Source organism: Ambystoma mexicanum, chromosome 1q (assembly GCF_040938575.1).
Source record: "Ambystoma mexicanum isolate Mex_15411 chromosome 1q, UKY_AmexF1_1, whole genome shotgun sequence".
NCBI classification, from domain to species: domain Eukaryota; kingdom Metazoa; phylum Chordata; class Amphibia; order Caudata; family Ambystomatidae; genus Ambystoma; species Ambystoma mexicanum.
The window spans coordinates 821,029,940-821,051,587 of record NC_090922.1 but is presented as its reverse complement, the minus strand read 5'-3'; the positions used below and the strand labels follow the sequence as shown (position 1 = coordinate 821,051,587).

The window sequence follows — 21,648 nt, the reverse complement described above, 5'->3', positions numbered from 1 at the left end:
GGATCCAGCTTCCCATATCTCACACCCACTCACTGGAACGCCCTACCCCCCACAATCCGAGGTGAGGCCTCCCTCAGCACCTTCCGCAAAACCATGAAAACCATCTTATTCACATAAGATGCCTCGCACCAGTCGAATACATCTCATATGTTCCTAATGCATAAACTGTACTGTAATGACCAACTGTACCAACCAAAATGTCAGCTCTATGCTTTGTCGAATGCATAATGTACCACTGAATGACTCTATGCCTGTAACTAAGCTCTTGCAAGTAACAGCGCCTCAATGCCCATGGGTTACTTGCGCGCTATATACATTTAAATAAATAAATAAATAAAAACACATAATCATTTTGTTTCTAACCACATTTTTTAATGGGCATCTAAAATTGATGCCCAGTAAGACATGTATTGCTGCCAGGCCTGAGCCCTCCCCCCCCGACCCGGCACAGACACACATTCACTCACTCATTCACACACAGCATTCACGTGCACACCATCCCCATAAACTCACTCATTCACATACACGTTTACATTGTCATTCACATACACGTTAAAATTGTAAAATACATAATAAAATTCCATGGAGCCCCTACTTCTCTTTACTGTGCCTCCTCCTTCCAGTCCAACACCTCTCTTCCAACCTCCTACTCTCCCAGTGTTACTCGTGCCATCTGTGTTTCCTCTATCCTTCTTTATCTCGCTCCTTTTCCCTTCTCTGCTCCTTGCTCTGTGCCTTTCTCCCCAGGTCTTTCCAATTTCCTCCTCACACTCTCTGCTCCTCCTCCCTCCTTCTACTCTTCCATTAAATCCGATTTTCCTGCCCTCCTGATTGCACTTCCTTCTCAGTATATCATTGTTTGACAGAAAATGATCATCTACATTTTCGTTGATTACATTTGGTCAATTCGACTAAATTGCACATACATATATGCATATATATGCAAATGTAAATGTATGTGTGGGAGGGGGAGAGTCAGGGGTGGGGGCTTGGCAGGGGTGATGGGAGGTACAAGAGGGCTTTGTCTCTCAAACAGTGTAGAACCCCCCTACACTCTCTCCACCAACACATCCTCTCCTCACTGAATCACCATCTGCTTCTTGCTCTGCCTCAACCCATTGTCACCGACACCAAGAGTAGGATACTTATGGGGTCAAAATGATCCCCTTATATTCTTTGTACCTGTATGGGGTTGCCTGCGGGTCCCGCGATTGCTGATCCAGTCTCAGTTGTGCAGTTCATCCTTTCAGTTGTTCCCTGTTGATCCCTGCGACAGTGGGAACTACAGACTGTTCCCTCATAATGGCATTGGCCATCTTGCCTGTCAGACCTTCACTGCCGCTGTTACTGCCGGGCCTCCCTGCAACTTCTGATAACTTACTTGCATGTGTCTCTGTCATGCCCAGCGCACTTTCTCCATGCTCACAGGTGTGAGCAGTGTACTTGCTGAGTGTCGGCTGTCAATTCCATATGTCAAACCATTGCTTAGATGTTGTGGTTAATGGGACCGTGGGTTCACGTCCTAACATGTGGTTCCTGTCACTATTATGTACCAGTTTGGGTCATTGGTGCTGGCATGCATCTGGATAATGTGTATCTGTCAGGCAGTCCCCTGCACACAGCTCTGGGAGGGAGTTTGCTATCTGTAGGCTCCATTTTCCAATGGTAGCCTCCACTGCATAAATGGACCCACATTATATTCATGTTTACTAGAGACGGACATGCTATACCTCTGGCCCAGCTACATTTTTCTATAGGCTTGAGCAGAAGGTCAGAGTTGGGAAGTTTGCTGAACACCATATGTTAAGAATCGAGTGGTGAAACCAGGGATTGCTATTTTGCCGCCTCCTGTGGCCTTCTTCAATTAGCGGGTGTAGGTCCCCATGGCTTTCTCTGTGCCATCACCTAATCCTAAACATGAGATTTTGTCACATATACCTAACCACTCCTGAGTAGATTGTCATCAAGGAGTGCACTCATTTCCAAATTCATTATGAATTCAAGTTGTAAAAATAAAAGTAACACAAACTTTTAAACTACCCAGTATGATTCAGCATTGGGTTTACACAACACATTCAACCATTAACGGTTTATGAATCCTTACAAAATGGAACTGGGTAATAATAAAAAAGAGAATATCCTCAAAGGTGGAGGTATTTAACTTTATGCAGTCGTTGCACTCTTTATCAGCCAATTGAATTCACAGTTGCTCTGCTATTTCTATTCTTCCCTTTAGGTGTGCTTGCAGTCTTTTTCCCTTTCTCAGATACATTAAAATATTGTTTAGCACAATTATTGTATTTATTTTAAAAAAATCCTGAATTCTTTCTGTAAACTAGCTTCAGTTAACATGACAGAATAGCTTCACATGGATCACCTCTGGTATGTCACCTAGATTGACTGGTGGTTTTCTGGCCAATCTGGTTGGCTGCCTCTTCTTTTCTGGTACATATACTGATAGTGAGACTTTGGGGGGTATTTCTTCTGTTGTAGTTGCTTCTCTCTGTAGGGTCCTTCAACTTGCTGTTGGAAATACCTCTTGCTAGAGGTACAAACTACTCCTTCTTGAAGCCCAGGCCCACTCACTTCAGACTTGTAGCCACTCACTTCAGCTCTATTACTTCATTCTCTACATCTGACCTGAACCAGAATTTAACTCAGAAAGGAGGATAACAATGTCTGTTGGGTGTCACTTCCTTGTGTGCAGACAATGGCAGTAGTAGTCGAAGTCCGATGACTCAATTTGTAGTGCTCATGACCTTGTTGAATACTATGCAGCCCTCCTTCCGTAACGCAAGGATGCCTTATCTGTTGTTTGATGGGAGGTAGTCATCCATCTGTCCCCACATTTCCCCAAAGAGATATATCATAGTTGCCTAACAGAGCAGTTGAGCTTGCAGCCCTCAGAGTTGTGGCAGAGGTGGTATGGACCTCCCTCCTCTGGATCCATTCAACCATCCTCTTTATTTGGAGGTGCTGATGATGTAGATGTAGAAGAGAAAGCTGATTTGATCTGTTTCTCAATCAACGCCAAAGCTATCAGTGAGTCTGGAGTAGTATATACATTGGTACGAACATGCTGCTCTCTACTTGTCCTTGCATCTCAGCTACCGAAGCTGGAGTATAAGAGAGTGGGTATACTTGGTCCTAACAGACTTGGAGGCAATTGGACAAATGGAACAAGTGATTCAGGTGAAGTGGCTCAAAAAATGATGGGTATCTGTGGGTGAGGAACTGATGTAGCCATGTTCACCTTCATTGCAAACCTAAGAGTTACTAATATACATGAGGGATGTTGATTTTTGAAACATATTTATATGATGAAAGAAAGTTACAAATAAGCCAAAAAGACGTTTATATTTGGCTGTGCTTAAGCGATCATTCTCCCTAGAAAAGTGTGTAGCGATTCAATGAAGATCCTTTGATGGAGGACCTACATGACAGATACTAACATCTGTATGAGGTTTCAGATGCATTGGCCAACAGGCTAAATGAAAAGAAATGACTGAGCTGATTAAAATATGACTAAAGAAGAAAAGGCTTCTGTGCAACACTAATTTCAACTTCACAAGTTGTGTGCTTTATTCGAGTATGCTCATCTGCATGTCTGGGCACACAGAATCTGATGGTCTTCCATTACTAACGACAGAGGTTTCTAACTAGATGTGCTCTCGAGCTTGTAAAGTCACCACCCATGATGATGGGGCACTGTTTCATTTGTCAATGTTTCCTTGAAGTAAAAAAATGAATAAGTGCCACCTGCACTCTCTTAGGACATGCTCAGTACACGCATCTGATAAAATATTATGAAGGGAGTACCTGCAGTTCTTCAACAGTCTGCACTAAACCTAGTGCACTGCTGGACCTAATATGACTGCCATCTGCCAGCCAACAACAGCCCTTAAGCTTTCCCCAAAGTAGAATACCTTATACAAAGCCATATAGTCTCCCTGCAATGATAGTCTTTGCTTCCTAAACTTTTTATTGGAATAACAAGAATTCTGAACACCATCCAGCGAGACACCATCAGTGAAAGGAAAGCAAGACTGAGCAGTGTCAACACATGTTACAAGGTGAGGGTATACAACCTAACACTGCCTTTAAATATTTGGTACCTCAAAGTGCATCCAAAGCATTACAACAGTGAGATTGTCTTCAAGTTAATATGAAGAAACGTAACATGGTCTTTTTGAATTCATAAGTGAGCAAAGTTATTGATGCATTTCACTCCTTTAAAATTTGAAGACAAAGAAGGTTCATAAAATGTAGAAAGAACATCAAAGCGAAAAGTCACTAATCACATTACATGTTGTAATCTCAATACCTATTTGCTTTTATGTTTTTTCCATTATCCTCCCTTTTACCTGTAGACCAAGAACAATTTCACAGTTTGCCTAAGCTCCGGCGGGTCTACTTTGAAATTAAGAGCTATTGCCAACCAAACCTGTAAATATATCAGTCACTGGAACCTCTGTTAACATTTGTGCTGAGTTCAATTTGTTGAAATTGTTTAAAGGGTATTCCGAATAGGTGGTTCCTCGTTTTTCTGCCACACTTTGGAAGCATGGAGCAAGCATGTCTTAATTACATTGTTCCCTCAAAGGTCTGATCAATTTGTGCTGTGATTTGTCTTAAGTACACATTGTCAGAGAGTTTGCCTGACCCTGTGTGTGATTGTGGAAGATTTACTTTTCTTATATTACTTTTTGACATAGGGCTCCATGGGACTCATGGGATTTAAAGGAATGGCTGGACCCAAGGGCTTCACCGGCGCTCGAGGCATCAGGGGACACAAGGGATCAAAGGGAAATGTTGGAGAAAAGGTAAAATGTGGGAATAGTGCAGTGTATAGTCATTGAGTCAACTGTTAAGAACATGCCTAGGTTCTGTGTTCATATGGGTGCACTCTGATATGAATGTACATATTTTGCTTATCTCATTGGTTGGGTGTGTCAAACATGACTGTAGGCAATGTCAACTGAGCATTCATAGGCTGCGAGTGTGAATCATACATTCCAATGCAGAGTGTGTGAACGCTAAGCCTACAAGCTGACAATGTGAAGCTAGCACTGACCGGGTGACTGTATTTATTGGCTGAGTGTGAACTCTGCATTCTGAGCATTAGTGTGTAAGCAAAGCCTTACTGAGTGAATCCTGAATCTAATGGCTGTGAGACTGACTCCTGCACTCATAGATTTCGTGAATCTTCCATATGGAGAATTGGACAGTGTATCCTGTATTTAGGGGCCTGAGTGCAACTAAAGCATGGCCCTGTAAAAATGCTGGTAATACCGGCTCCAGCATTTTTACCGAACAGGCACACTCCAAGTTTGCTGGTAGGGGCTCTGATCTACCAGCAGGCCTGACTTGCCGGTAGTTCAGGTGCCTACCAGCAAATAATTGCCTCAATCACCAGCACTGATACTACCAGTGCCGGTGATTGCATTGCATGGAGACCTCTAGGACTCCATGGAATGGGAATTTACCGCTGTTGGCGGCACCTGTAATATCCCAGTAATACCAGAGTATTGGGCACCAGCAATGGTAAGGCGGGTTTGCCGGTAACCCGCCAGAATTACTGGCGTGTTCCTGGTAGACCCGTAATGAGCCTAGTCTTCGAGTGGAAATTCTGAGATCAACCATGGTCCTGCTGATGTGTGTGATTGTGTACTCAGTGATAAGAAGAGTGAATCAGGCGTGCCAAAGGGCAAAGAGTATATACCTTTGCAATATCGCACTAGTGTGATTCTTGCTCTCAGATTAGTGAATGCTAGCACTAACATATATGAATGTTATTGTGCATAAGAAGAGCAACTTTGCTTACTTTCAATCCTCCTTTTCCATCTCAGATGTCTTGAGCAAACTCATGAACAATGAATATCTCTGCCTACATTTGTGATCTGGTAACACTTTGAAATGTAGAACGCTTTTCAAATCACTAATTACATGTCTGTCATCTTTAGGACCCATCATCCATCTCTCACTACTCTACGCTTGAGGCATTGCACGTATCTGTTAAGATCCAGCACCCGGGCAAATTTCTTTTAATAAACTCTTTTTCTAAGCATTTTGCAAACATAAAACCATGGTTCCAACCGCTTTAAACTTACAGAATGTGGATTTTCCATACCTTCCATCCCCCGTCCCACTTCCACCCCCAGTCTCTGTTGTTCCCCCACTGGTCCATTGTGTAACCATGTTGAATACGCCCCTGCCCCCTTTACTCTGCATAGTCGTCCCATTTCCCCCATATTTTCAAGTACTTGCCCTACATCCTCTTGCACCGGTATGTTATCTTTTCCATGCTTTGACATTACTCCTTTCCACCTCCCAGTTCGCCACTGTTGGCATGTCTCCGGAAACCCCATCTAACCGCCAGATCTCTCTTGGCCACCATTGCTGCAATCGCTATCAATCTACTTTCCCAACTACTCCCTTCGTATCGCCCGTTGGTTTGTAGAAGTAACATCTGGGGATCCCTAGGGAAGCCTTGCCCACCACCCCTGTCAGTTTACAGATGACTACGTCCCAGAGGGTCGAGACCAACCTACAATTCCACAGCATCTGCTAATACGTACCTTCAGTTCCCCCACACTTGAGGCACATGGCCGTTTCGGCTCTGTCCATCCTGTGTAGCGGATCTCTTGAGTAGTACATCCTCTGCAGGATTTTATATTGGGTCAGCCGCATCCGGGATGACATATTCATTTACCTGGCCGCCACCATGGATCTATGTGATTTTAACGAATTCAAAAACCGAAAATGAAATAAGGAATCTTTTATAACAAAATAATATCAAAGTTTAAAAATAAAATTGTTTGGGTGGTCCCCTGCAAACCCCCCATTTCCCCATGCTTTTAAATCCCACCCTGACCCCCTCCCCACCTGTTTTAACTCCTTACCCCACCCCCATATATATTTATATATATTACCCCCGAACCTCGGCAACAGGCGTCAAAAGGCTCTGAAGGGGCGAAAAAACAGGGTAAACACTCTTCCACCCACGGGGAAGGGGAAAAACAACAGAGGAAGCAGTCTTTGCCTCCTTCCACACCTCAGAAACATTCTACCCCACATAAACAGATGGACAAGTCTCAGTCTTCTGTTATCCCAAAGACCCCTGTTCAAACCAGTAGGTCTAGTCAAGTTAATACAGGGAAAGGCCTTCAAGAAAGAATCATTCCCAGTTCAAGAGAATGGTCTAGTGATGACATAGATAGTCATGTCAAGGATGTCATCATTGGCAGATTTCTACGCCAAAACCCTGAACACTTTCTCTCTTTTACCCCCGACGGTTCAACTCCCTCAGGCTCTAGGGATCCTATACCCCCAAGTAAGAAGTCCCAGGTTGAAGCTCCTACTTCAGACCCCTTCAGTATACAGCCCTATTCTCAATATCAGGGAGATCCATCCTTTTGTGAGGATCCAGATTTGGGCATGTTGGAAGAACAAACTGGAACGGGCTACTATGGGGATGATGAGGAACAAGAGGAGGAGGAGGAGGAGGACAACGCAGAAACCTACAGGCTAGATTCCCCGGTAGATAAAGAACCCCCGGTTACCGACTCCCCTGTCGATAACCAGCCTCTCTTGAATGAAGTGCTTTCCAGAGCGGCAGAACACTTCCACAGTGACACCCAGGGTGCTCAGGAAGAGAGGGACTTTGCCGAGGAGTTAGTGAGAGAAAGGAGACCTGTTGCCCAGGCCATCCCTATCCTTAAGTTAATTCAAAGAAGGATAGACCCTTCCCTTGTTAATCCCTATCTCACTAGGGCGGTAAACCCCAGAGTTGAGAAGCTTTTCAGGGCAGCCCAAACAGACTCACTGTACATAAGAGGGCATCTGAAACCGGACTCCCTGGTAGTGACAAACACCCGTAAAAGGGCGGGAACAGCCTTGTCATCGTCAGAAGCTCCTACCGACAAGGAGAGCAAGAAGATTTATGGCTTGGGCAGGAAAGTAGCCTCCACTTCTGCCTACCAGGCAAGGATTGCCAACTCCACCACCCTGCTGGCGAGGTACAACTGCCACCAGTGGGAAGAAGTCGCGGCACTCAGATTCCGCACCAGAACAAAAAAAACCACCACAAAAAGCCAATTGGCACGCGTTTCGGTGGAAGGAAGAGCCGTGTCCAGTTGCATATTAAAAGCAACCTTTGATGCCGCGGATAACGCCGGAAGATTGATAGCAGAAGGTACTGTTATCAAAAGGCATGCTTGGTTGCGACAGTCTGGGTTCAAAGCCAAAACCCAGGCATCATTGATAGATAAACCGGTGGAGCTGGATCTATTGTTTGGAAAGGTGGTCGAGGACGCACTGAAAAATGCCAAGGACGAGACACTCAATTCCCCAGGCCAACCAACCAATAAACCCCCAAACCAGAGAGGGAATGGCAATTTTCGTCACCCACGCGGACAAAATGCCCAGAGAGGGTCTAACTATTCCCAGGGGCAGGGTACACAATGGAACAACAACAGCCAACAGTCTACCCAGGGTTATGGCAGGGGTGATAAGAGACGGCATGGTAAAGGTAGAGGCAGCCCCAGTAGAGGCGGCGGCACACCTCCATCAAAACAGTGACGCTACGTTCAGGGTCCCTTCTCACGCATCCCCAGTAGGGGGACGCATTTCCAACTTCACCCAAGCTTGGGAAGGGATCACATCAGACAGATGGGTGCTGTCCACAGTGTCCACAGGATACTGCATAGAACTGTTAGAGCGTCCCCAAAACCACCCTCCACGGTAAAGAATACATTCTTTGGACCACCAGAAGATCCTCCTCGAGGAGATCGTCAATCTTCTAGCAAAAGACGCTATAGAACTCGTCCCGGGACAACAGGTAAATAAGTGTATTTATTCATCTTACAGTATTGGACTTACGGCCTGCAAACAAGTATGTCAAGCCCCAAAAATTGCGCATGACTACTCTCCAAGAGGTAATCCCCCTCCTAAAAAAGGGGGATTACATGACAACATTGGACATGAAAGATGTCTATTTTCATATTTCCATGTTCTCAGCGCACAGAAAGTACTTGCGCTTCAAGGTGGACAGTCGGCACTACCAGATCAAGGTACTGCCCTTCGGGATAGCCTCGGCTCCAAAGGTATTCACCAAGGTACTGGCGGTGGCAGCAGCACAGCTATGCAGGGAGGCTATCCCGGTGTACCCTTACCTGGACGACTGGCTCATCACGGGGGAGACCCCAGTAATTTGCAGAACAAACATTCAGAGGACGATCAACCTCCTCTTCGAATAAGGTTTCTCAATAAACGAGAAGAAGTCAAGTCTGGTGCCAAGCACCTCCAAACAGTTCCTAGGAGCTATCCTAGACACGCATGAGGGGTTGACCTTTCCATCAGAGGAAAGAATTCGGAATATGCTGCTGCAAATTCCACAATCTCAGGCTGGTCGCCAGATAACGGCACACAAAGCAATGCGTTTTCCAGGCATGATGGCGTCATGTATTTAGCTGGTCCCCCATGCGCGCCTGCGCATGCGTCCTATACAGGAATGGTTGGCGAAACAGTGGTCTCAGGCAAGTGGTCAGTGGGACGATCTAGTGGTCGTTTCGCCAACACTGATACAAAGCCTTCACTGGTGGACAAGAGAAAATCTGTCCAAGGGGAAACCCTTTTACGATCCCGAGATACAGGCAGTAGTCACAACCGATGCATGCCTGACAGGGTGGGGAGCTCACCACCTCCACCACACAGCTCAGGGTCTCTAGTCTCACTCAGTGGCCAAGAATCACATCAACCTGATAGAGCTTCTGGCAGTATTCAGAGCGCTTCAAGCATTCAAGCCCTACCTGCTGAATCTGTCAGTGCAGATCCGGACGGACAGCACTACAGCCATGTTTTACCTAAACAAGCAGGAAGGGACTTGTTCGCCAAATCTGTCCAAGCTTGCCCAGAAAATTTGGATATGGGCACTCAGAGGGAAGATCTTCCTGTCATCTCAACACGTTCCAGGGGATCTGAATTCTCTGGTGGATGCTTTGAGCAGAGATCCCCTCCCAGAGGAGGACGAATGGTGTCTACACAGAGAAATCGTAGAAGATATCTTCTCTGAGTGGGGTTTCCCCACTATAGACCTATTCGCCACAAGTGAAAACAGACAGTGCCCAGGATTTGCATCCAGGTTCCCCCAGCCAGACTCCCAGGAGAATGCCCAGTGGATGAACTGGTCAGGGATGTTTGCGTACGCTTTTCCACCAACACCTCTCATCAGGAAGGTGGTCAACAAGATGAACAAAGAGTCAATGACGCTCGACCTAGTTGCTCCCATATGGGTGAGACAACCGTGGTTCCCACACCTACGCAGACTAGCGGTGTGCGAACCCATCAAACTCCCGGGCTGGTACAACCTACTATCCCAGCATCAAGGTCAAACAGTGCATCCTCAACCCAACTCAATGAACCTAGCAGCGTGGCTCCTGAGGTCATAGAGTTCCGACATCTCAAAGTACCACAGAGGTGTATGGACATCCTAAAGGAATCTAGGAAGCCAAACACGAGGCACTGCTACTTTGACAAATGGAAACGATTCGTTATCTGGTGCCAGAATAAGCAAGTCAACCCAGTTGATTGCACTCCTTCCACAATTGTCACATACATGCTCCACCTGCTGGATGCAGGACTGGTATTTAACTCACTGAAGGTACACCTGGCAGCGCTGTCAGCATACACCACATCCCATAAGAAGGTGTTGTGGTGGAAGATAGCAGTCGTTAAAGCTTTCATGGAAGGAATAAAGAGACATCACCCTCCTATTTCAAACCCACCACCAGGATGGGACCTTAACGTGGTGCTATCTAAACTCATGGGCCTCCCATTCGAACCCATGCATAAAAGCAGTCTCAAACACCTGACTTATAAGACGGCCTTCTTAGTAGCAATAACATCTATAAGAAGGGTCAGTGAAATTCAGGCTCTGTCAGTGCAGGATCCATTCTTTACAGTTCATAAAGATAAACTGGTTTTACGTAAACACCCTAGGTTCTCACCTAAGTTTATTCTAAATTCCACGTGAACCAGTCCATCGAGCTTCCGGCTTTCTTCCAAGACCCACAAAGCTCGGCTGAGGTGAAACTACACACCCTAGATGTGCGTAGGGCGGTCCTCTACTATGTAAACAAGACCAGACCGCTAAGGAAAACAGATCAGCTGTTTGTCTCTGTAGCTACAGGCAGAGAGGGAGATCGCGTCTCTAAAGGTGCCATCTCTAAGTGGATTGTTAACTGTATCCAGCTGTGTTACTCTCTTTCTGAAAAAACTCTGCCTTTCATGCCAAGAGCCCACTCTACTAGAGGCATTGGGGCCGCTCTGGCTTTCATTGCGAATGTACCCCTTGACACCATTTGCAAAGCAGCTACTTGGAGCTCTATTCACACTTTTACTCAGCACTACTGCATTGACACCCATTCCAAGACAGATACTCAAGTGCAAGCAGTTTTAAGACAGTTTTAAGACATTTATTTGCTCATGACCCTTCTCACATCCCACCTCCTTCTTCTAACACTCACTAATCTATGCACAGCATGTGATCTAAGCAGATTCAACAAGCCTCGGAAGAGATACATTACTCACTGTAATCGTATTTCTGATGCTTGTATCTGCTTAGATTCACATGCGACCCACCCTTCCTCCCCTCTGAGAGAAGGCGCGTGGATGCTTGTAGTCTTATCTATCTAACTATCTGCTTGGATTATCTGTACTCGCGCTACTCCTCATGCTACCTCATGTCAGAAAAAATACAAACTGAGGGTCCTAGACGCGTGAGGGATCATGGGTACAGTGGACGTCACATTAGGGATAGTATTACTGGCACACCATGTGTCGACGCCCATTTTCGAGTTTCGAAAAACAAACTGTAATACTCTGCAGCTTCCACTAGATGTCGGCCTATGCACAGCATGTGAATCTAAGCAGATACAAGCATCAGAAATACGAATATGGTGAGTAATGTATCTATATATTTGGAAAATGTGATATTATTGTTTCGTTATTCTTGTTATTCTCTGTTTTTAATTCAGTAAAATTACTGGATACCCACCACCATGGCCTCCAATCATTCCTCACTCTCCAGGGTGCCTAGGTCCCTTTCCCAGTTTGCCTTCAACTGTGTTAGTGGGGGTGCACAGAAGGTGTTAATGGCTAGGTACAGTACGGTTATCCCCTTCTTCCGCAGTGCCTCAGGGAGCAGGTTAACCTCTAGGGAACTGTGATCCGGGAGGTCAAGGTTCCCCCCAAACTGTGTAGCCAGCTCATACGTAAGGCTTGCATACGTGTAAACCTCTCCCCAGCCCAGACCATACTTGTTCCTCAGATCCTGGAAGGAGAGCATGGCATTTTGTCCAAGCACATCCCCTACACTTACTATCCCCCCTCTGACCCACTTTGGTTGGTCTCCCAACTTCTTAGTCTCCCCCAAAGCTGGTTGCCCCAAAAAGGTTGAAATCTTGTGATGTTCCCTTTCCATCCAATCACCCTTGTGGCCTCCTCCCGAATTTGCAGTAATCGTTGCACTGCGGGTGGTTGCCGTCGCCACCCCTGGTTCCCATACATCACTTACATCGATCTACACCATTCAGCGCATTCAGCTGCAGTCTTGTGTGCAGGAATTGCCTTCCCCCGAACACCCAGTTATTCGCTCCTATCAATTTGGCTGCCCAATAGTATTACCTAATGTCGGGTAGTCCCACCCCTTCCTCCCATACTGACCTAGTCAATGTGCGCAGTGCAATGCGGGGGTTTTATTCCCCCATATCACCTCCCTAATCAGGGCGTTAATGACGTCAAACTGTGTGTTTGGAAGCCGCACTGCAGTGTTCTGCAGCATATATAATAATCGAGGGCGTGTGAACCCCTTCAATAAGTTTACTTTCCCCAGTAGAGTCACTGGTAAGGTGGCCCAGTGCCTGGAATCCTCCTGCAATCTGTTGACTGTTGGGTTGAGGTTGCGTTCTAGAAAGGTCTGCATGCCCGCTGTACTTGTATTCCTCAGTATTTGAAGCCTTCCGCTGCCACTTGAAGGGGCAGCCCCTCGGTCTAGCTTCCAACCCCCCTTTGACCGGCGTGATCACCGATTTCTACCAATTAACTTGATGGTTCTCAGGCACGATCTTGCCTGGTTTCCGAAGTACACTAGGAGGTCGTCCATGCATAAAGAGATTTTGTCCCCCCCCCCATCCGGGCAATGTGAAACCCTGGATAGATTGGTTGGCTCTAGGAAGTTGCACCAGTGGCTCTATTGCCATGAGAAACAACAGGGGTTGCAGTGGGCGCCTCTGTCGGGTGTCCCTCTGCATTGGAAACAGTCGTGACCTGTGACCTGTGACCGTTGACCCGAAACCTCACCATTGGGTGCATGTAAGGAAGCCGCACCCATCCTCATGTATTGGGGCCCTACCCCCATCTTAGCCGTAACGGCCCGCAGAAAGGCCCACCCGACTGAGTCAAAGGCCTTCTCCGAGTCCAGTGTAATAACCACCTGGGTCCCAACCAGTGATTCAAAGAGCGCCATGGCATTGTGGATACTCCGCAGGTTCATTTGGGTAGCCCTACCCGGTACAAGAACACACTGGTCTGGGTATATCAGGCTGCTTATCAGCAGGTGTAACCTGTTGGCCAGGACTTTTACTAGGATTTTTGCCTCCACATTTAGTAATGAGATCGATATGAGGGTTATACATTCAGGGGCTTGCCCTTTTTATGGATGACTACAGTGTTGGCTAATCTAAGGTCTTCAGGAAGCAGGCCCTTTTCTTGACTTTCCCATAGCATCTCCAGCATCTCCAGCATGCAATCTGCCACTTTGTCACAGACGCACCTCCAGAATTCAGCTGGGAACCCGTCGGGGCCCAGATATTTCCCTGCTTGCAACCCCTGGACGCCAGGAGCTCCTGCTTAGTTATATCTGCCTTCAGCCCCAGGTGCTTCTGCTCTCCAGGACATGACAAGACTATGCCGGCCAAGTACCTGTCCATTTCATGGGTCGAGGGTCCCGAGATATTCGCATATAGGTTTTGTTAATAGTCTGTAAAGGCTTGGGCGTTAGGCGTTGGCCCCCCTTACGTGTATTTCCCTCTACCCCGTCTAATATGGGATCTTAATCTGGTTCTGACATTCTTGATGGCGGCTCCATGCATTCCTGTTCCTTGAGACTGTTTTTTGCGATTATGTCAGCCAGGAAGGTTAGTGGGTTGCAGGCATTGTGCTGCAAGCCCCTGTTGTTCCTGCATTCTTTTCAGGAAAAGGTTTCCCTTAAAGTTAGACTTGGCTTTCTCCCGATAGTGGTTTCTCAGTTCCATTTTTCTCAGTCCATAGAGTTACCGGTCTTCGACCCTTCTCCACACCCTTCTAAAGAAGAAGAGCAGTTCCACCATTTAGATCCCAAAAGAGCCTTGAGCTTTAGCGTCCTAGGACGTCTGAATTCTGAAAATCTGAGCATCTGTTCGTGGCCCATTCTTTATCCCGCAAAGGTCTGGCTGTAACTAAGCAGACTCTGTCTTGTTGGATTATTATTTGCATCACAGATTGTTACCAGTCTGCAGGAAGGGGGCTTCCTCCCTGCATTAGGGCACACTCAACGAGAGGGGTCTTGGCTTTTACAGCCTTGCAGAGAGGAGTTCCAATTAGGGACGTCTGACGTGCAGCCAGATGGTCGTCCTTGCACACGTTTTCCAGGCACTAATGTCTGGATTTTGCCCACAGTGCTGATGCACGGTTTGGTTGGGCAGTTCTACAAAATCTGCTACTGTAGCACTCTCTGCCTGTCTCCGATGTCCTAACTGCTTGGGGAGTCTATCAGATGAGGAATCTGCAGGAGAAAAGCAATCCATTGAAGGAGAAATTACTTACCGTAATGTTCTTGGATTCTTCTCCCGCAGATGGCTCAGTGCCCCTCCCATCCACCCCCCACTCAGAAAGTTCTTACGGCTTGGTGTATCTGTTTAAATGAAGGGACGCCTGGTGATGGCTCCGAGGTGACTGCTTTTATCTAGCTAGTCGCTTGTTTTTCAAAATAATCTTTCCATTTTCTAATTCTGCAGGGTCTCTCCTTTGGGATGTTTCCCATAGTTACATTTTTTACATGCTAGATAGCCTTTCCTCCCGTTGGTTTTCCTCTGCAGCGTTCGGCCTCAGGGGAAAAAGGGAGGAATTGAAGCATGGGGCGTAGTGACTTGCTATATACACTACACTTGACATCCTGTCCGGAGCTGACGATTGAGCACCAAGCTAGACAGATCACCGATCGACGTCTGAGTTGCGGCCCACTACGCCCCCTGTCGAAAATGTTTCCGAGCAGCAGAGCTGGCCGAGGAGATCTATCAAGATGAAGAATCTACGGGAGAAGAATCCATAGAAAGATCTTTACGGTAAGTAATTTTGCCTTCTCCAGCATGGGTCTTGCATGGATTCACATGCACACCCTCCCTCCTTCCCCTCTCTGGCTCTTCTTGGTTCATACTGCCATTTACGTGTGCTGCCAAATCTGAAAACAGCCACCAGGGGTGGAGCTTAGGAGTACAAGTGTCATTGGCTTGGGGCAGTATGACCCAAGGGACACTGATAAACTATAGAGGAAAAAGCAATTTTAGTTTAAAACTAAACTGCTTTCTTTTTTACCAAGGAGTCCCAGCCTGACGACAGGGAATATTCATGAGCATGTGAATCCGTGCAAGATCCATGCTGGAGAGAAAGTTACAGGTAAGTAACTTGTACCTTTCTTGCCCTGGCCCGGTGGCTTTTACATGCTTCTTAACCCTCAGACCATGGAGGGACCACTTACCACTCCCCTCCCCACAAACCAGCTGCAATCTAGGTGGTTATAGGCAACCTGTATATCTAAAAAAAAGATGTCAAGTTCTTTCTGCAACAGGAGATGGTTTACCCGCTGAGTTCTTACTACAAAGTTGATAGCCCTCTAATGGACAAACAACACAAAAATGGTTTTTCAGATCTTTAACTGGGACATTTTATTATTTTACTATATATATTTTCATTCTGCTTGATATTTCCACAGCATTTGACACTATTGACCATCCCAATCTTCCCTCTGCCCTCAGTTCCCTAAGAGTTTCTAACCCTTTTGTTCACTAGTTCCATTACTATCTTTCGGGTTGCTCCTACTCTGTCTCCTGGGCGGGCAAAACCTCTTCCTCTTGCTCTCTCCTCTACGGTGTCCCCCAAGGCTCAGTGCTTGGTGTTGGGGAGAATTCTTATAAATGGCTAATTTTCCTTACCTACTGAGTCCCTTAGCAGCTTTGCTGGATTTCTAGGTTTTATTTTTTTCACCTGGTAAGAGTGTGAGCTTTCTCCCACTCTTACATGTGTTTTGCTGTGTGTGTTTTTACCAATTGTGTGATCTTGGGCTCTGGAGCCTCACTTACTCCAGGGGCATCATTTTTGTGTGTGTTACACAGCACCTTCAGTGCAGTGACACAGGGTTGTCTTTTAGGCTTCCCACTGACTCAATTTTTCTGGGACTGACTACTGTCTCCCAGAAACATGTAAAGTTGCCATTAACTTTATGTAGTCTCTTTAAATCCCAGACCCAGTACACCCCATCTTACACGGAGTATTGGAAAGGGTTAATTCTTATCCCTTTTTGTCTGTTTCTCTTGGAGCACTGTTTTGCTCCCTTTTCATCAGGACTTGGCTTGTGGCAGTGGTAACTACCCTATTTTTCCTACCGCGTTATCTTAAATAACTATGGTTTTGTTTTAGGCTATTTTATTAGCCTCAAACATAAACCCACTTGACCAAATATATTTTATTTCGGCTCTTGCTGGTATAAGTAGTTCAGACGGTGCCCTTGCCTCAGTTCCATTTTTCTGCATGCTCAGCACGCTTTGGACTGTTCATTGCCTCAGCGATTCTCACTGCATATTCCTCAAGAAAACCTTTGTCGAAAAATGTCTACACTGAAGCCCGGCTTCAAACACTGTTCCCATTTTGGCACTAATATGCCCCTTACAGACCCACATCGGATCTGCCTGTGGTGTCTGAATGTGGACCACAGAGTCAACGACTGCGGTTCCTGTCAGTCTATGACAGTGAAGGCCTTGAGGGAGAGGAAACTTGTGGCAGGTAGGCACCTTTCTAAATCCCCTTCTACTATCCCTTCAAAAAGGAGGTTGTCAAATGACTGACTCCAGGGAGGTTTCCCAGTTTAAAAAGCGCTCCAAGCATTTGAAGCGCTCGAGATCAAGATCTCGTAATTCGTCTTCTTCTCACAAGTAGAGAAACTCCCAGATCCCCCCCCCCCTCTGTTTTTGAATATTAAGTAGTTTTGGGTTTTCACCCTAAATTACTAGGGTAATCCAGACGTGGAACCCTTGCTCACTGTTCTTAGAGAGGCACAACTCCACCTCATTGACGATGCCCAACCAGGCCGAAACTCATGTCTGGGGTTGCTGTTGTTTTCAGAAGAGAATTGCCAGGCATTTCGATGATGGACTGCCCTTGGGCAGGACAAAGACTGATATGTAGTGGAAAGTTCTCTTCTGTGAAAGGATGGTGAGTATTAAGTAGTTTTGGGTTTTCACCCTAAATTACTAGGGTAATCCAGACGTGGAACCCTTGCTCACTGTTCTTAGAGAGGCACAACTCCACCTCACTGACAATGCCCAACCAGGCCGAAACTCATGTCTGGGGTTGCTGTTGTTTTCAGAAGAGAATTGCCAGGCATTTCGATGCTGGACTGCCCTTGGGCAGGACAAAGACTGATATGTAGTGGAAATTTCTCTTCTGTGAAAGGATGGTGAGCTAAAGACTCTGGTTGAAACTCTAACCCGGGATATAGGCCGGTAGTAGAGAAACTTTCAGAACCCCCATTCCCCCTCCACCTTGTTTTTGCATACGAAGAAACAACACCATCAATCATGGTTGTCTTTCTCGGGCACCTCTCCTGACAGACGAGTTCGCTTCCCAAGCAAGTTGGCATTGTCTGCTGACTGGGAAAAATGTTGTCTCGAAATGCTGGAGGCTTTCCAAAAGGCTGCTCTAAGCACCCCGTCAAAAGAGCCCAAGAAAGAGTCAGAGCCCACTGCATCTGTAAACCGACGGGGTGTCTTCTTAGAACACTACTCATGCCCCAAAGAGCCTGGGCAGTAAGTCTCCTTGACTGTCGTCGAATGAGTCTTTGTCTCGACACAATCTAAAATCAAAACCTTCCTCCTCGACTCCTGGAAAGGAGCGGGGTACCTGCTCCATCGAAGCCAGTGCCACTGTCAAAGCCATTTAAACCTTCGACACCCTCAATACCTTTAAAATCTTCTATGCCTTCAAAGATTTTGAAACATTCTGTCGAAGTGTCTTTTAAACCTTTGCCTAAGGCTGATTTCTTTAGGACCATGGGGTCAATTTTTGAGGAGGAGGAAGATGATGGAGCACCTTTTGGTATTTAATATGGTACTCCCAGTGTACCTGAAGAATTCATTTCAGAGGAGTCCAGAATGCAGAATCTGGTGGATACTCTAAAAGAGTCTAATGGCTTGGGGACCTCACCAGAAACAGATTTAGCCACTCCTGATGCTTCAGGTCATTGTGACCCATCATACAGAGTAGTGATGGGAAAGGTCACTGAATATCTGGGATGGGGAAAACCAGTTGCAATCCTACAGAAGGATGATCTAACTGACATCCTCAATAGCGGGCCTCCAAGGGAGCCAGTGTTAAGAGATGCTGACTCTGATTAGCCATTTCAAGTTTTTCTTTGGACATATATCCTATTACAATCTTCTTCTCAGATTTCTCTTGGTTTTCTTCTTTGGCTAGGCTTTCTTTATCTTGACTGATATGAGTTTGGTTACTCCAGTAACAAATCTCATTCACTCCTCGTTGTGACAGTGTTATCATATCATTCTTTTGACTGGGATGGGTATGATTGGCCCCATAACAATTCTTAATTACTTCTCTTGATTTTAATACTACAGTCTCTTTAGCTTGACTGGGATAGGTATGATTGCTAAAATAATAATTCTTTGTCCCACTCGTGGGTCTCCCGTTTTCCCTATTACCTTATTCTTTTAGAGAAAAAGTCACCAGGTTTTCTAGTGGATCGAGGTTGGTTCTCTCTCTCTCCAGCTTGGTCTTTGGTTTCCTTTTCATATCCTTTCCTCTGTTTTGTCTTCTGGGATGGCCCGGTATTTCATATACCGGCTTGTTCCATGCTTGCCGTTGTGTGGTTTCGGCATTATTTCGGCAACGATTGGTTCACCACGAGACTTCCATGGTCACACCACCACTTTCTGTCTCTTTCTCGTTCCGTCCTAGAACGCCACGCTTCCGACTTTGTTTCTCTCAGTCTCCTCGCTACAAGTTGCAACGCATCTGTCTCCACTTCTCGCACAACTACACGACCCTGTGCATCCAGCCTCTCTCCTGAACCATCGTTCAAGCCTTTTTATAATTTGCAGGTTCTTCCCTCGCGTCTTCAGGCTCCTTCCCTTTCAGGAATTATGAAGACTTCTTCTCTGCTACGCATGCCCACTTCTTGGTCCCAGGGGAATGGGAATTTGTCTTTCTTTAAAGATTTACCATTTTCAGTTGATAATAACACATACCGTTTTTTTCTTCGTATAGATTTTCACAGGAAAGTTTTGAAGAGGTTATTTTAGAATTCTCTCTAGGGGGTTCTGCACAGGAACGGGAGTCCTTGTCCCCAAAGGGGTAGTCTCTCCTCTGGGTGCTGTACCACTTGCCTCTACCCCTATGGAGGGTATTGCGGAGCGTACTCACCTCCCTAGACTTACGGGGGCACCCCCTTGCGGAAAAGGGACGAATTCCGCGATTCATCATAGTTCACCAAATGCTAAGTTTGTCTGGCTGTATCTTCACTTTTATACTTTGTCTTTTCCCTCAAACTATACTTTACCATTTCCTGATATCTATGTTAGGTGTATCACTTTACCGAGTGTGTAGAAATAATCTGCTTGGTGTTATATTTGTCCTTAGCTTGTTTTATGTATAAACTCCAATACAGATTTTACCACATAAGGGTAAATGGGTTAAAAAAAGGAAAAATGTTCAATAAATCATAACCACTTGCTTGCTGTGCCCAAAGTCACTGACAGTTTACAACTCACTGATGATTGCCAGTGAGGCCAAAACATGTCTGCGGATGCTTGTGGCCACTGGAGACATATTTCACACACTATTTGTAGAATCATAGGTCTGTAATTACCTACTAGGATTCACACTACTTATCTCTAGGAGTATTGTTTGTAAATTATTCAGAGTTTGAGAATAAGCAGGGTGTAATTCGCCGAATTGTTCACATTTCTCATAATTACTGCATTGTTTTTATGGAGCACATTTAGGGATAAGCAGTGTGAATCCTGGTAGACATTAATACTGCTGTTATTCTGTAAACCGAAAGATGGTGTGTGAAAGGTGGCTCTGGTGACAACAATTTGATCATGAATAGACCTTAGAAATGTGAATCCTGGAATGAACAAAAAGTGTTGTGAAGTTGGTTTTCGGAGACAGGGAACTCAAACTCTTGCACTTAGTGCACTGATGGGTTCCTGCATGAAAAAAATGTAAGCAGCTATCACGAATGCATGTGCACCTGTATTAAGCTAAGTAGTGTGAATCCTTGCACTTATGTACAGGGGTGTAACCGCTCATTCAGTGGTAGAAAGTTTGAGGTAAACGAGAGAATGCTAGCACTTGTGCGCAGGAGTGTGATCTATGAATCTAGATAAAAGGATTGTCCTGCTTTTGCAGTGCAACTCCTCAAACCAGTATCAGGGGGTGTGATCCAGTAGTAAGGATTTGGAGTTTGAATCTTATCAATTATTTATTTGAGAATATGGTGTCTGAAATGTAAATTCCTCAGATGTAATTGGGCAAAATAATAATTTCACTTCGACATTGCAAACATTATACATTCTTTTCTGTTTGCAATGTCGAAAACCCCTCTGGCCAAATTGCTGAAATTCAATTCTGCAAATCAGATTTTTGCTTGTCTTATTTTCTGCAAAATAACTGGGAAATTCTAAAGAGTTTTCACTGATTTTGTTAAAAAGAAATCCGGAAAACACTAATTAACAGGAATAGTTTATGAGGAAAGTGAGTGGAAATCTATTAATGTGAGTTTTTCACTTTGCTGGAAAATAACAGCAGATACCCCTTTGATGCATTTTCTTAGCATATTAAGTGAAAACATTTCACTTAGTTTGCAGAGCAACTCTCAAGCAACAGTCACGTTTTTGACTTTTTCCAACCGCTGTGCAAGTTGTGAAAACTTCAGAATCCAATTATCGAAAATTAACCAAGACATTTATTTTTATAATTTCACCATTTAAAAAAACATGTCAAGCACCATTTTACAAAATTGTCAAAAACGTAGTTGTCAAATTTCGTGCATCCCTACTTAAGAATGATCTTGCACTCAGGGATATGGTGTGAGGATATTGGTTCTTCTGAGGTTGGCATAAGGCCTGTAGGGGAGGGGTGACTGTGTGAACCGGTGCTCTTAGTTTTGTTGTTATCCTCTCTTCTCTGTGACTTGATTTGTTTATAACAGTTTAATTGCGTTTTTCCTTTCTTTTCACAGGGTAAACCTGGCCCTCCTGGAAAGAAAGGCACCACTGGACTCAGTGGAGTACCTGTAAGAACATACTTTCTAACCCTTAT

The 21,648-nt window shown here is 45.4% G+C and overlaps 1 long non-coding RNA gene across 1 annotated transcript in view; it reads left to right on the top strand.

The window, feature by feature from the left end:
• Window positions 1-4,817, top strand: part of LOC138521887 (uncharacterized) — a 162,135-nt gene extending 157,318 nt beyond the window's left edge. Inside the window, exon 5 of the long non-coding RNA XR_011283159.1 lies at window positions 4,716-4,817. This is a non-coding gene — a long non-coding RNA (uncharacterized lncRNA). The remainder of the gene's footprint in view (window positions 1-4,715) is intronic.
• Window positions 4,818-21,648: the final 16,831 nt, after the last annotated feature.